This window comes from Chiloscyllium plagiosum, unplaced genomic scaffold, assembly GCF_037043375.1.
Source record: "Chiloscyllium plagiosum isolate Xiang-an unplaced genomic scaffold, Cpla_swu_hap1 HiC_scaffold_4, whole genome shotgun sequence".
NCBI lineage: Eukaryota > Metazoa > Chordata > Chondrichthyes > Orectolobiformes > Hemiscylliidae > Chiloscyllium > Chiloscyllium plagiosum.
In genome coordinates, this window is record NW_028270142.1 from 42,949,243 (window position 1) to 42,961,254 (window position 12,012).

Genomic DNA, 12,012 nt, shown 5'->3' on the forward strand with positions numbered 1-12,012 from the left:
CTACAGTCAGTGATAATCTAAGACAGCTTAAATATTCATGCCAAATATTAATGAATTTATAGTTTGTGCACATTGATTAATGTTGATTGTATGGAAATAACTAAGATCAAAAAAGTAAAACTCCTTTATGACACAGCTAGATTATAATCTATGATTTTAAATCAAAGATGAGTAATGCAAATAAAAACTACTTGTCATGCAAAAATAAAGCTTTACTATAACTGACTGCTTTTTCTTTAAGATACTAATAAACAGTTACGTTTCTATGATTCTAAAGGTTTATAGGATTAATGTTTTAAAATATTTACAGTAAAAGACAGAACAACTGGAATCATCTAATGCCATCAAATGTCTTGCCCAAACTTTTGTCAATGTATTCAGCTTAGTTTTTTTTCCAGTATACAACCATTTGGTATATCTTATATTTCAAAACCTAATTATTTTAGATATGGTGAAAATTCACGGAAAATCTTTTGTATTGTTACCAGAATATTTGATATTAAAAAGTTAGAATAGGCAAGATGTTTTCATTACTTTTTCTAATGTAACACAAATATGAGGAAAGATAAAACAGAACTAAGTTCTTGCAGAGTTGATCCATCTGCTAGGGATAATTTTGAAAGTAAAAGCAGCTCATACCCCAAAATAACAGCAAGGCAACTCACGATACAGCTATACTGGGGTGGACAACATCAGATGTCACACAATACCAGGTTATGGTCCAACAGGTTTATTTGGAATCACAAGCCTTCACTCCTTTGTCAGGATGTCACTTCACCTGACGAACGAACAGCACTCTGAAAGCTTGTCATTTCAAATAAGCCTGTCAGACTATAACTTGGTGTCATGTGACTTCAGATGCAAAACAGCTGACAAGGAGATGAAAAAAGTGATAAGTTCACATGTATAAATATGATTCTGATATAATATGTGATAAAGTTTACCACTACTCAAATTTAAAAGATTCAGAATTGAGTTGTTAACTTCAGTTAATTCCAAGCAATGCTGGGAAAAAAAACATGTGATTATAGAGTCATAGCGATGTACAGCATGGAAACAGACCCTTCGGTCCATCCCGTCCATACTAACCAGATATCCCAACCCAATCTAGTCCCACTTGCCAGCACCCGGCCCATATCCCTCCAAACCCTTCCTATTCATATACCCATCCAAACGCATATTAAATGTTGCAATTGTACCAGCCTCCACCACATCCTCTGGCAGCTCATTCCATACACGTACCATCCTCTGCGTGAAAAAGTTGCCCCTTAGGTCTCTTTTATATCTTTCCCCTCTCACCCTAAACCTATGCTCTCTAGTTCAGGACACCCCGACCCCAGGGAAAAGACTTTGTCTATTTATCCTATCCATGCCCTCAATTTTGTAAACCTCTATAAGGTCACCCCTCAGCCTACGATGCTCCAGCCTGTTCAGCCCCTCCCTGTAGCTCAGATCCTCCAACCCTGGCAACATCCTTGTAAATCTTTTCTGAACCCATTCAAGTTTCACAACATCTTTCCGATAGGAAGGAGACCAGAATTGCACGCAATATTCCAACAGTGGCCTAACCAATGTCCTGTACAGCTGCAACATGACCTCCCAACCCCTGTACTCAATACTCTGACCAATAAAGGAAAGCATACCAAACGCCTTCTTCACTGTTCTATCTACCTGCGAGTCCATTTTCAAGGAACTACGAATCTGCACTCCAAGGTCTCTTTGTTCAGCAACACTCCCTAGGACTTTACCATTAAGTGTATAAGTCCTGCTAAGATTTGCTTTCCCAAAATGCAACACCTCGCATTTATCTGAATTAAACTCCATCTGCCACTTCTCAGCCCACTGGCCCAGATCCTGTTGTAATCTGAGGTAACCCTCTTCGTTGTCAACTACACCCCCAATTTTGGTGTCATCTGCAAACTTACAAACTGTACCTCTTATGCTCGCATCCAAATCATTTATGTAAATGACAAAAAAAAAAGGACCGAGCACCGATCCTTGTGGCACTCCACTGTTCACAGGCCTCCAGTCTGAAAAACAAACCTCCACCACCACCCTGTCTTCTACCTTTGAGCCAGTTCTGTATCCCAATGGCTAGTTCTCACTGTACTCCATGAGATCTAACCATTATGCAAATTAGTTTAATTTAAGAGTTGTGCACTTTCTAAAGTTTGCAACTATGTTTTGTAATAGTAAACTTAACAAGCATTTACTACATTTGAGTAGCAACCAAAATTAACATATGGAGATATGTGGCTCCTTAATCTAAAAGCCAGGTTTAGCTGAAGGCACGCATGGAAGCACTGACGAATGTCTAATTTCAGTTTGTTGTTTTTTTTCCTCCTCTGCAAAGACTGCACAGATTTGTTTTAGGATCTTTTGTATTAACTATATTCAAAAAAATTTTAAAGTATATTTTTGAAATATGACATGCAAATTAGGAAATACAAGAAATCAGAACTTGAAGAATGCAAAAAATATTGAAAGTTGTAGGCCTATCAGAATTTACAGACATATGAAGACGACCAGAGAGTAATCTGAAAAGAAGGATGACAATTTTAAAAATCAAGGCATAACTTGATTGTTAGTTATAATAGATCTGCAAGCACATGGCAATGAGTGAGTAAGACAGAGTTTTGGATCAAGGACACAAAATGGATGACTGGGATACTAGTATACGATCTGATCATACACTGCACGATTGTCCAGTTTCATCAATTATCCCCACCCATTTGTAATTTTCCCAAGGAATTAATTGAAAAGCCTAAAAGGCAGTAAGTGGTCCCAAGTACTGACTCCTTGGTTGAGGATCCAGATAATTCATCAGAATAGAAACTCTTACGGATATTCTGAACCAGTCTGTAGTGTACCAGCCATTTCGCATTTACCTTGAATGTGGTAAAACATCCCAAGTGCAAGAGCATTAAATGACAAATGACACCAAGCTATGTGAGATATTTGAGCTGAAAATGTGTTGCTGGAAAAGCGCAGCAGGTCAGGCAGCATCCAAGGAACAGGAGAATCAACGTTTCGGGCATAAGCCCTTAGAAGGGCTTATGCCCGAAACGTCGATTCTCCTGTTCCTTGGATGCTGCCTGACCTGCTGCGCTTTTCCAGCAACACATTTTCAGCTCTGATCTCCTGCATCTGCAGCCCTCACTTTCTCTCTGAGATATTTGGCAGATTACGAAAAGCTGATTCTAAAAGAATTAGTCTTCAAAGAACAACTTCTGGTGAACCTCATCTACAGCTTTTCCAATGCGATCATATCCTTCCAACACTGACGGCCAGAATTGCACACAGTATTCCATCCAGTTTTATAAAGTTGTAATAACATTTCTGCTCTATTAGACCTCCCAAAACGTACTGCCTACTGAAATGTCCTAGTATCCCTTGTATATATGATTGGACCTTGCTCTCGACTTTACATCAACTGTGTCCCACCCCCTGCCAAATCAGTTTAAAGCCTCCCCAATAGCAGAAGCAAACTTCCCAGGACTTGAACCTGGGCCTCCTTGTTCAGGGAAGGGACATTACCACTGTGCCACAAGAGGGCCGTTTGCACGGGTACAATCTGACCTACCCCAGAAGCTGCCCTGATGCTCCATAAATCTAAAGCCCTCTCTCTTACATCATCCCTTTAGCCATGTGTTCACCTAACCTATTCCTAAACTCAGTAGCGCATGGCACTGAAAGCAATCTAAAGTTAACAACCTTAGTAGTCATCTTCTTTAATCTAACTCTCCAAACTTATGCGGCAGGACCTTATCTCTTTCTTTTTTTTAAAAAAAAACTATATCATAGGTTCCAATATGTTGCATGACTGCTGGCTGTTCACCCTTCACCTTTCAGAATGCCTTTTAGCCACTCAGACATCCCTGACCCTGGCACCAGGGAGACACACCAGTGCCACCACAGAACCGCCTGTCATTTCCCCATCACTAAAGCTCCCTCCAGTCTTTTTAAATTATGCATATATTATATATTCATATCAATCACAGATTTGTTTTCCAAAAATGAAGTGAATGGGGCCTAAAATCATAATTTGAATTACAAAATATGACAACAGTCAAGCTGTAAAAGTAACAGTTATTAATTAGGATTCAAGAGAGAAATGGGCAAGAAATGGAACAATGTATTAGGAAACAGGCTCAAGGGAAAAGGTGTTTTTTTTTTGTTAACCAATCTGAACATGATAGATTTAGGTATTCACTGGCAGTTCATACACCACCTGCAGAGAGAAAAACAAACTTAATACTTCAAGTCGATGATCTTTCAGTATTACTCTCTCCAAAAAATGCTGTCAAACTTGAGTATTTCCAGCATATTCTATTCTTATTTCAAAGTTTCTTCATCCAAAGCAATATGCTTGTGTGTTAGAATGCAGTGCTGTCTGGTACAATCTGCATCAATTCCTGCTTCTGAAACATCCATAATCTGCATGCAGACGCTCAAGTTAGAGTGCAGTTTCATGCAGAATACAAATACGATTAAACTATTTCCAGAGAGTTATAATCTAATATTAAACATCCTTAAAAGTAATTTTGCATATTTGTAAGGGTATTTGAGAGATTTAAGGAGAAAGTGAGGTCTGCAGACGCTGGAGATCAAAGCTGAAACTTTATTGCTGGAACAGCACAGCAGGTCAGGCAGCATCTAGGGAACAGAAGATTCGACGTTTCGGGCACATGCCCTTCTTCAGGAATGAGCAGAGAGTGTTCAGCAGGAGAAGATAAAAGGTAGGGAGGAGGGACTTGGAGGAGGGGCGTTGGAAATGTGATAGGTGGAAAGAGGTCAAGGTGAGGGTGATAGGTCGGAGTAGGGTGGAGGCGGAGAGGTCAAGAAGAAGACTGCAGGTCAGGAAGGCGGTGCCGGGCTGGAGGGATTCGGCTGAGACAAGGTGGGGGGAGGGGGGATGAAGAAACTGGTGAAGTCCAAGTTCATCCCCTGTGGTTGGAGGGTTCCCAGTCGGAAGATAGGACGCTCCTCCTCCGACCGTCGCGTTGTTGTGGTTTGGCGGTGGATGAGTCCAATGACCTGCATATCCTCGTTGGAGTGGGAGCGAGGATATGCAGGTAGCATTTCAACTCCCCCTCCCACTCCACCGAGGATATGCAGGTCATTGGACTCATCCACCGCCAAACCACAACAACGCGACGGTCGGAGGAGGAGAGATTTAGCATTGCAAAGTTCTGTAATAAAGGCAGAATTAAAATGACTCAAGAAACTTATTAAGTGTGCTCATTATGTAATCATGATGTGTGACAAATGTAGGAAATAAATAAATAAATAATGCAGTCTTTAAACTGAATATGGCTATTATAATTTGGAATAATGATGATGGAATGTAATTCTACGCTGAGTGCGTCCACCACAAGCCTTCAAAACATACATGGGAAATTGCTTATCAAACTGTAGCAAATAAGCAGAGTCACTAAAGATGCAAAACAAGAATGAACTTTGATAAACAAATGGAAAAAACACATTGTGATAATTCCATAAGCATATAACAAGATAAATGAGTGCCCTGACACGTAAATTTTCCACAGATACATTGAAGTTGTGTGTATGATGTCATGTGCATCAAACAGTAAGAAGCAAGAAAAGGTAAACAAAGGCCTTGACAATACATTCAAAATTTACAACTATTTTTTAAAAAAAAAAAAGAGGAGAATTATAACAAAATTCACTTGGATCTTTCATTTACTTAAGAGAAATAGAAATACGCGTTTCTGGGATGAGACAAAGAGGCTGTTCATGTGGAATGTAAAAATAGCAACATGAACCCTTTGGGCCAAATAGCTGGCTTTCATGATGGCTGGAATGACACATTAAAACTTTATGGCCTTACAAGAACATAGATCCACAATACAAAAGCAAAATATTGCCGATGCTGCAAAACCCAAAATGCCAGAAATAGCAGGTCAGGTAACATCCATGGAAACAGAAATCAAGTTAACTTTTCACATTGATGACCCTTCATCGATCTACCATAAGTAGTATTACAAGAAAGTTATGAACATATTGTGATAATAACCCTAATGCAACTGGCCTTTAAAAAAAATACCATGTTGTTTAATGCTGATAAAAATAATTGTAGGAAAGGTCTGATTTTAACAATGTCAAACGCTTAAAGGAACAACTTCCCTCAGTGACAATATTAAATAATTCCTTGCTTGTACGCTTTAAAAAAACCTGGGCTGGATAGGTGAAGAGAATGAATTAAATGAACATAGTTGATTTCTGGATCGGTTTCTATCAAGCCTATTGCTCATTCGATAAGATCGTAGCTAATCCTCGACGTCTAACTCCAGGTTCTCATCAGGTCCTCATATCCCTTGATCCTCGGAGATGTCCAGAAATCTCAACAGATGAGCAACCTACAATTCTCCGAATTAGAATGTTTCAAAGATTCACAATACTCCACTCTGGGGTGACTATACCCCCACCTCATATAAACCCACCAGCCGCCATCCATCCTCTTACCATTGTCCCGTATGGCAGAAGCAATTTAAGAGACAGGGTGGAATAGAAATAGTCAGAATAGGGCGCGGTAGTCCCGCCTCCCAAATGACCCGGTTACCGTAGCAACCGCGCCTGCTGGCCGTTTTGTCGCTCGCGGCGGATGTTTGGGGGGGGGGGGGGAAAGGTGGGAGAAGAAATCGCTGAAAGTCCCGGATGGGCAGCGCCTCGCTCTCGCGCAGCACTCGACAGGCAGCGGAGGAGCAGTAGCAGGAGGAGACCGTGATGCCAGCTCACGAGGCAACAAGAAACAAACAGACCCCTGTCACCTAACTCCCCCCGCACCCACGCTCATACCCGCACTCCCCCGAAGCCGACAGCGGAGCGTTTCATCCGCTCACCTAATCTGACTGAAGGAAAGCCACCGTTACTGTTAATCGCTTAACCCCGATTTAAATTCGTGACAGACGGACACCCACAGAGAAGGAATGCGCCAACACGTACCTGGCCTCTGAGACAAATCCCTTGCTCCGGCGGAATTTTCGGCCGCCGCGCAACCGAAGACCGTGAACAGAAACGAAGGCTCGAGGAACCTGCGTAGTCTCCAACTGCGCATCCCTATCCGACGTCACAGACAGCTCGTGGTGTAGGCGGGGCCATTCTCGGTAGCGCGTCACATCTTCTAAGGGGCGGGCCCGTGCTTGGAACGAACATCAAAACACACCGTGTAAGTTCCTGGAAGGCTTGGGTAAGATTACTCAATCGAAAAAAATTAAAGGCATTTTTCTTGTTTTTGCACTGTGAGTAAATCATCTCTGTGTAATTAAAATGCGGAAGTCAGCTGTAATCTGCAAAAATAAGGGGGTGTTAAATCCTCAAAATATTTTTTCTTCAGCTGACTCAGTTCTAACTCTAGTTAACACCAGCAGATTGCTTAAAAAGACTCCAGTAAACAAGATGCAAATAGATAGGTGCAGCGGCATAAAATACAAGCTCATCGCAAAACCGCTGACAGGAGAACTCCGAAAAATTAACTCCTAAAATACGAGACCAGTGATGCCATCAAAGCATTAAGCTTTTAGGTGTTTGTGACATATTTTCACACCATAACTTTTCTTTATCTTTAATACATTTCGAAGTGCAAAAATTACGAAGAACACGTAGAGCCCAGCGGTTTGAAAGTGGGCTCTACTTATTGCCCAAAGCGAGTACCATCATGAGGGCAGTGCTCACTCAGTACTGCACTGATCTGACAAGGAGGGGTAATCACACCTTGAAAGAAGGGAGCTCCGCATTTCTGAGACGACCTTTCGATCAGGAACCTTCAGAATGCGGAACTGCACTTCCATTTTGATGTACGTTTCTAGTGTAGAAATGTCGGGAAGGTGAACCAGATCCCCTTTTCACAATGGTCAGCTACTGTATGCTGAAATTTAAGGGCCCTGACAACTACTATCAAATGGTAAATACAAAAGATAAATGTAATGTTAGGATCCTGGGAGACAGAGTGATAGCTGGGTAAGGTGACTGCTGGAGAGGATAGGGTATCAGAGATAAGAATGTCAAAGTCGGGGCTGGAGTGTCAGGTGGGTAGGATGCCCAGTCAGTAGGGTGCAAGGTGGCTAGGAAGGCAGATAAGTGATGCACTGTTTAGGGTAGGTCAGGGTGGATGGAGGAAATTGGGTCCAGTGGGGGGGTTCAGGGATGTTGGGTGTTGGGCCTTGGAAGGACTGTCTGGCAGTGGGCCTCAGATTAAGTCCAGTGTGGAAGGGCATCGGGTCAGTTCTGATCGGGATAGGGTTGTATTGGATTCAGTAGCAGTGCAGTCACTTCTAGTCCATTCCAGGTAAAAACAATGATTTCGAAGCTCCTTGGATGCTGCCTGAACTGCTGTGCTCTTCCAGCACCACTAATCTAGTCCATTCCAGCAGAGAGGTGAGTCGTGTTAGGCAAGGGTGGATGGTGGAGTCTTGTCGGGTCTGGCAGAAGGGATGTCCATGTTACTGAAATGGATCATTTTCACATATATCAATCAGCTTTCAGGCATGTCTCAACCAGATTTTAATTATATTTGTGAAATGAAAATTCCAATTATTTATTACTTGCTTTTTTCTCCTGATAGCTGTCTCTCTGGCAGGGTACATCATACTGAAAGCAACCTCCCAAATAATTGAGGAGCTATCAATTCAAGGTCCATGACATGTTAATGTCATTTATGTTTCTTCAATACTAACATGAGCTGGTAGAAAGGAATGAATTAGCTACACCTGGAAGCTCAAGGTGAACACATTTCTTGTTACCCTATCATTTGTAGTTTGGGCACCTTTGTCCAACTATTCCAGAAATGTGTTCACTAAGCCGAGATGCCCAGTGCATTACTGAGCAAGTGCTAGACTGTCAGAAGTACCCCTTTCAGAGGAGACCTTTCAGCTGAGTGGTTATAAATGATCCATGGCATATTTTGAAGAAACTCAGGGGAGCGCTTCCTGATGTTCAGCTCAATATTTGTCTTTCGTGCAAAACCTCTATAACAGATTACCTTACATTGTTGTTAGTTGGAGTTTCCTGTGCACAAATTGGAGACCTACTTTTCAATGATGAATGCACTTCAAAAGCACTTAACTGGCTATAAAATACTTTGAGAGAAAGTGAGGGCTGCAGATGCTAGAGATCAGAGCTGAAAATGTGTTGCTGGAAAAACGCAGCAGGTCAGGCAGCATCCTAGGAACAGGAGAATCGACAGGAGAAGGCCATAAGCCCTTCCTGAAGAAGGGCTTATGGCCGAAACGTCGATTCTCCTGTTCCTTGGATGCTGCCTGACTTGCTGCACTTTTCCAGCAACACATTTTCAGCTATAAAATACTTTGGATTGTCCTGAGATCATGATAACTGCTGTGCAAATGCATACTTTTTTTTTCTTTTTTTGTTAGATGCAAATGATGTTTTAACTAGCACTGGCAGTTTCCTCAGCATTGCAAATATGATCTTCCCTCTCTTCCAGGCCCTCTTGCTATTGCAAGGGGTATTTTCTCCCTCAGCAATTTCCTTTTTTGTAGGGCTTTTTTGAGGTAAGGGTACCCTGGAATGGTAAACAAGATCAATTCTCTTATTCCTGCAGCAGCACCACTGCTGCATTGTCAAAGCTAGGTGCTGATTCTGAAGAATCCTGCCATGACTTTACTGTGTTTCAAACCCAATGAATGGTTTGCTGCTGTAGAATGCACAGTTAACTAAATCACTAGTACCCGATAATTGGACACCACTAATTCAACAAAATCCCACCAAGTGCAGGAATTACAGCAAATAGCTAATAAAGTGCATGTGGTTTTACTGAGGTATTACTTAGGCAAATGCTTCCACTGCATATCATTTGAGAGTCCACTGATGAGCAAATCCAGCCTTTTGTGAGAATAGTGAGAATTGATACCCTATAGCTAATGAGACAAGAGCCTGAAAGGAGTACTGCTCTTTCTGGACCTCCTGCCAGAGGAAGACTTTTGGAGCATTTAAAATCAGTGTCCTAAAGATGAAAAGGTGGCCAAAAGATTGTCCTTTTCAATACATCAGTGACCAAGAATGCCCAAATTTTGATATGTTGTTTTAACCCTAAGTTCTGAAATTGCTTCCCTATAGCTCTCCATTCCTCTACCTTGCTCTGCAAAATTAAAACTCACCATAAATCCTACCTCTTTGACCAAGTGTTTTATTATCTATACTAATGTTGCTCAGTGTCAGATTTATTTTGATTATTCCTCCTAATAGTATTTTACTAAACTTCCATTTTAAAGATGGACAGAATAATAAAATAAACCACAAAGGAGAGTTAACAAATGAGGGGAAAAGATAGAGTACAATAGGAAGCTAGCTGGAAATATAAAAACAGATAGTTTGTCTAGGTGTTTATAGAAGAAGAGTCAATAGTAAGTGTTATTCCTACAGAAAGTGAGTCTGACAGTTAATAATAGAAAATAAGGAAATGGAAGATGAATTGAGCAGGTATTTTGCTTCAGTTTTACTACAGAAGACAAAAGTAATCTCAGAAATAGCTGTAAATCAAGAAATGGAAAGGATGAAGGAACTCAAGCAAATAATGATCTTCAGGAAAGTGGTACTGAATAATTTGTTGGAATTTCACCCTAACGAATAGCCATGTCTTGATGGACTTCATCCTATGATTTCAAAAGAATTGGCTTTTGTGTTAATTAATACATTAGGTTTCACTATCTAAAATTCTCTAAAATTGGGAAACATTCTTTTAGATTGGAAAATGGCAGGGTACTTAGAAAAGTACAAGGTAATCAGACAAAATCAGCATGACTTTGTGAAAGGGAAATATTGCTCATTCAATTTATTAAAGTTCTTAGAGAAAGTAGCAGGTATTGTGCATTCGGGGACTTGATGGATATGCTGTACTTAGATTTCCAGAAGGCATTTGATAAGCTCCCAAATCAAGGATAATTGTTGAAAAATGAAAGCTCATTGTCATGAAGATAATATATTAACCTGGATAATTATATAAGAATTGACTATTTTATGTGCATGAAAAGAAAATGTTCGGCTAAGGCAAATATGGGTCCGTTAAAAGTAGAGTCAGGAAAATTTATAATGGGGAATGGAGAGATAGCAGAGAAGCCAAATCATTACTTTGGGTCTGTTTTCACAGAAGAAGATAAATCTCCTACAAATAATTCTGGAGAAATTAATGGGTATTGATTGATAAAGGGGATTTATTAGATATTTTCTAATCAATGTAATCAGAGATAATATTACACACCTCTGGAACAGTTTGGACTTGAACCCTGGCCTCCTGGCCGAGAATTAGAGACATTACATTGTACCACAAGAGCTCTTTCATTGAAAGTTGCATATTAGGAGGGGAAATGAAGAAACTGGTGGAGTCCACATTAATGCCCTGGGGTTGTAGTGTTTCGAGGCGGAAGATGAGGCATTCTTCAACCCCAGGGCATCAATGTGGACTTCACCAGTTTCCTCATTTCCCCATCCCCCACCTTACTCCAGTTCCAACCTTCCAGCACAGCACCATCCTCATGATCTGTCCTATCTGCCAATCTTCCTCCCCACCTATCTGCTCCACTCTCCTCTCTGACCTATCACCTTTATCCCCACCTCCAACCACCTATTGCACTCTTAGCTACCTTCTCCCCAGCCCCAACCCCCTCCCATTTATCTCACCACCCCGGAGGCTCCCAACCTCATTCCTGATGAAGGGCTCCTGCCCGAAACGTCGATTTTCATGCTTTTCGGATGTTGCCTGACCTGCTGTGCTTTTCCAGAACCACTCTAATCTTGACTGATCTCCATCATCTGCAGTCCTCACTTTCATCTACAAAGAAATATAGATAGATAAAGAGAATGGCAAATTTGGCAAATGGAGTATAATGTGGGAAAATGTGAAAATGTCCATTTTGGGTGAGAAGAAAGCAAAAGAAGCACACTCCTAAACAGTAAGAGACTGGAGCAATGTAGGGGGGGTCATGGTGTTATCATGCATAAAGCATAAAAGTCTAGTGTGCAGGTATATAATTAGGA

General features: G+C 41.1%; 2 protein-coding genes across 8 annotated transcripts in view; one reads left to right on the forward strand and one right to left on the reverse strand.

Moving 5' to 3' along the window:
* snrka (SNF related kinase a) overlaps positions 1-7,099 on the reverse strand; it is a 38,689-nt gene extending 31,590 nt beyond the window's left edge. The window contains exon 1 of the mRNA XM_043688703.2: positions 6,967-7,099. The gene's annotated coding sequence lies outside the window, so the exon portion shown is untranslated. The remainder of the gene's footprint in view (positions 1-6,966) is intronic.
* Positions 6,678-12,012, forward strand: part of pomgnt2 (protein O-linked mannose N-acetylglucosaminyltransferase 2 (beta 1,4-)) — a 41,792-nt gene continuing 36,457 nt past the window's right edge. For 3 of the 7 annotated variants that reach the window (XM_087986191.1, XM_043688705.2, XM_043688714.2), the window contains exon 1: positions 6,678-7,189. The gene's annotated coding sequence lies outside the window, so the exon portion shown is untranslated. Of the gene's footprint in view, positions 7,211-7,794; positions 7,925-12,012 lie in introns of those variants that run through there. The other 4 variants (XM_043688706.2, XM_043688715.2, XR_006311466.2 and 1 more) reach the window with 3 other exon arrangements.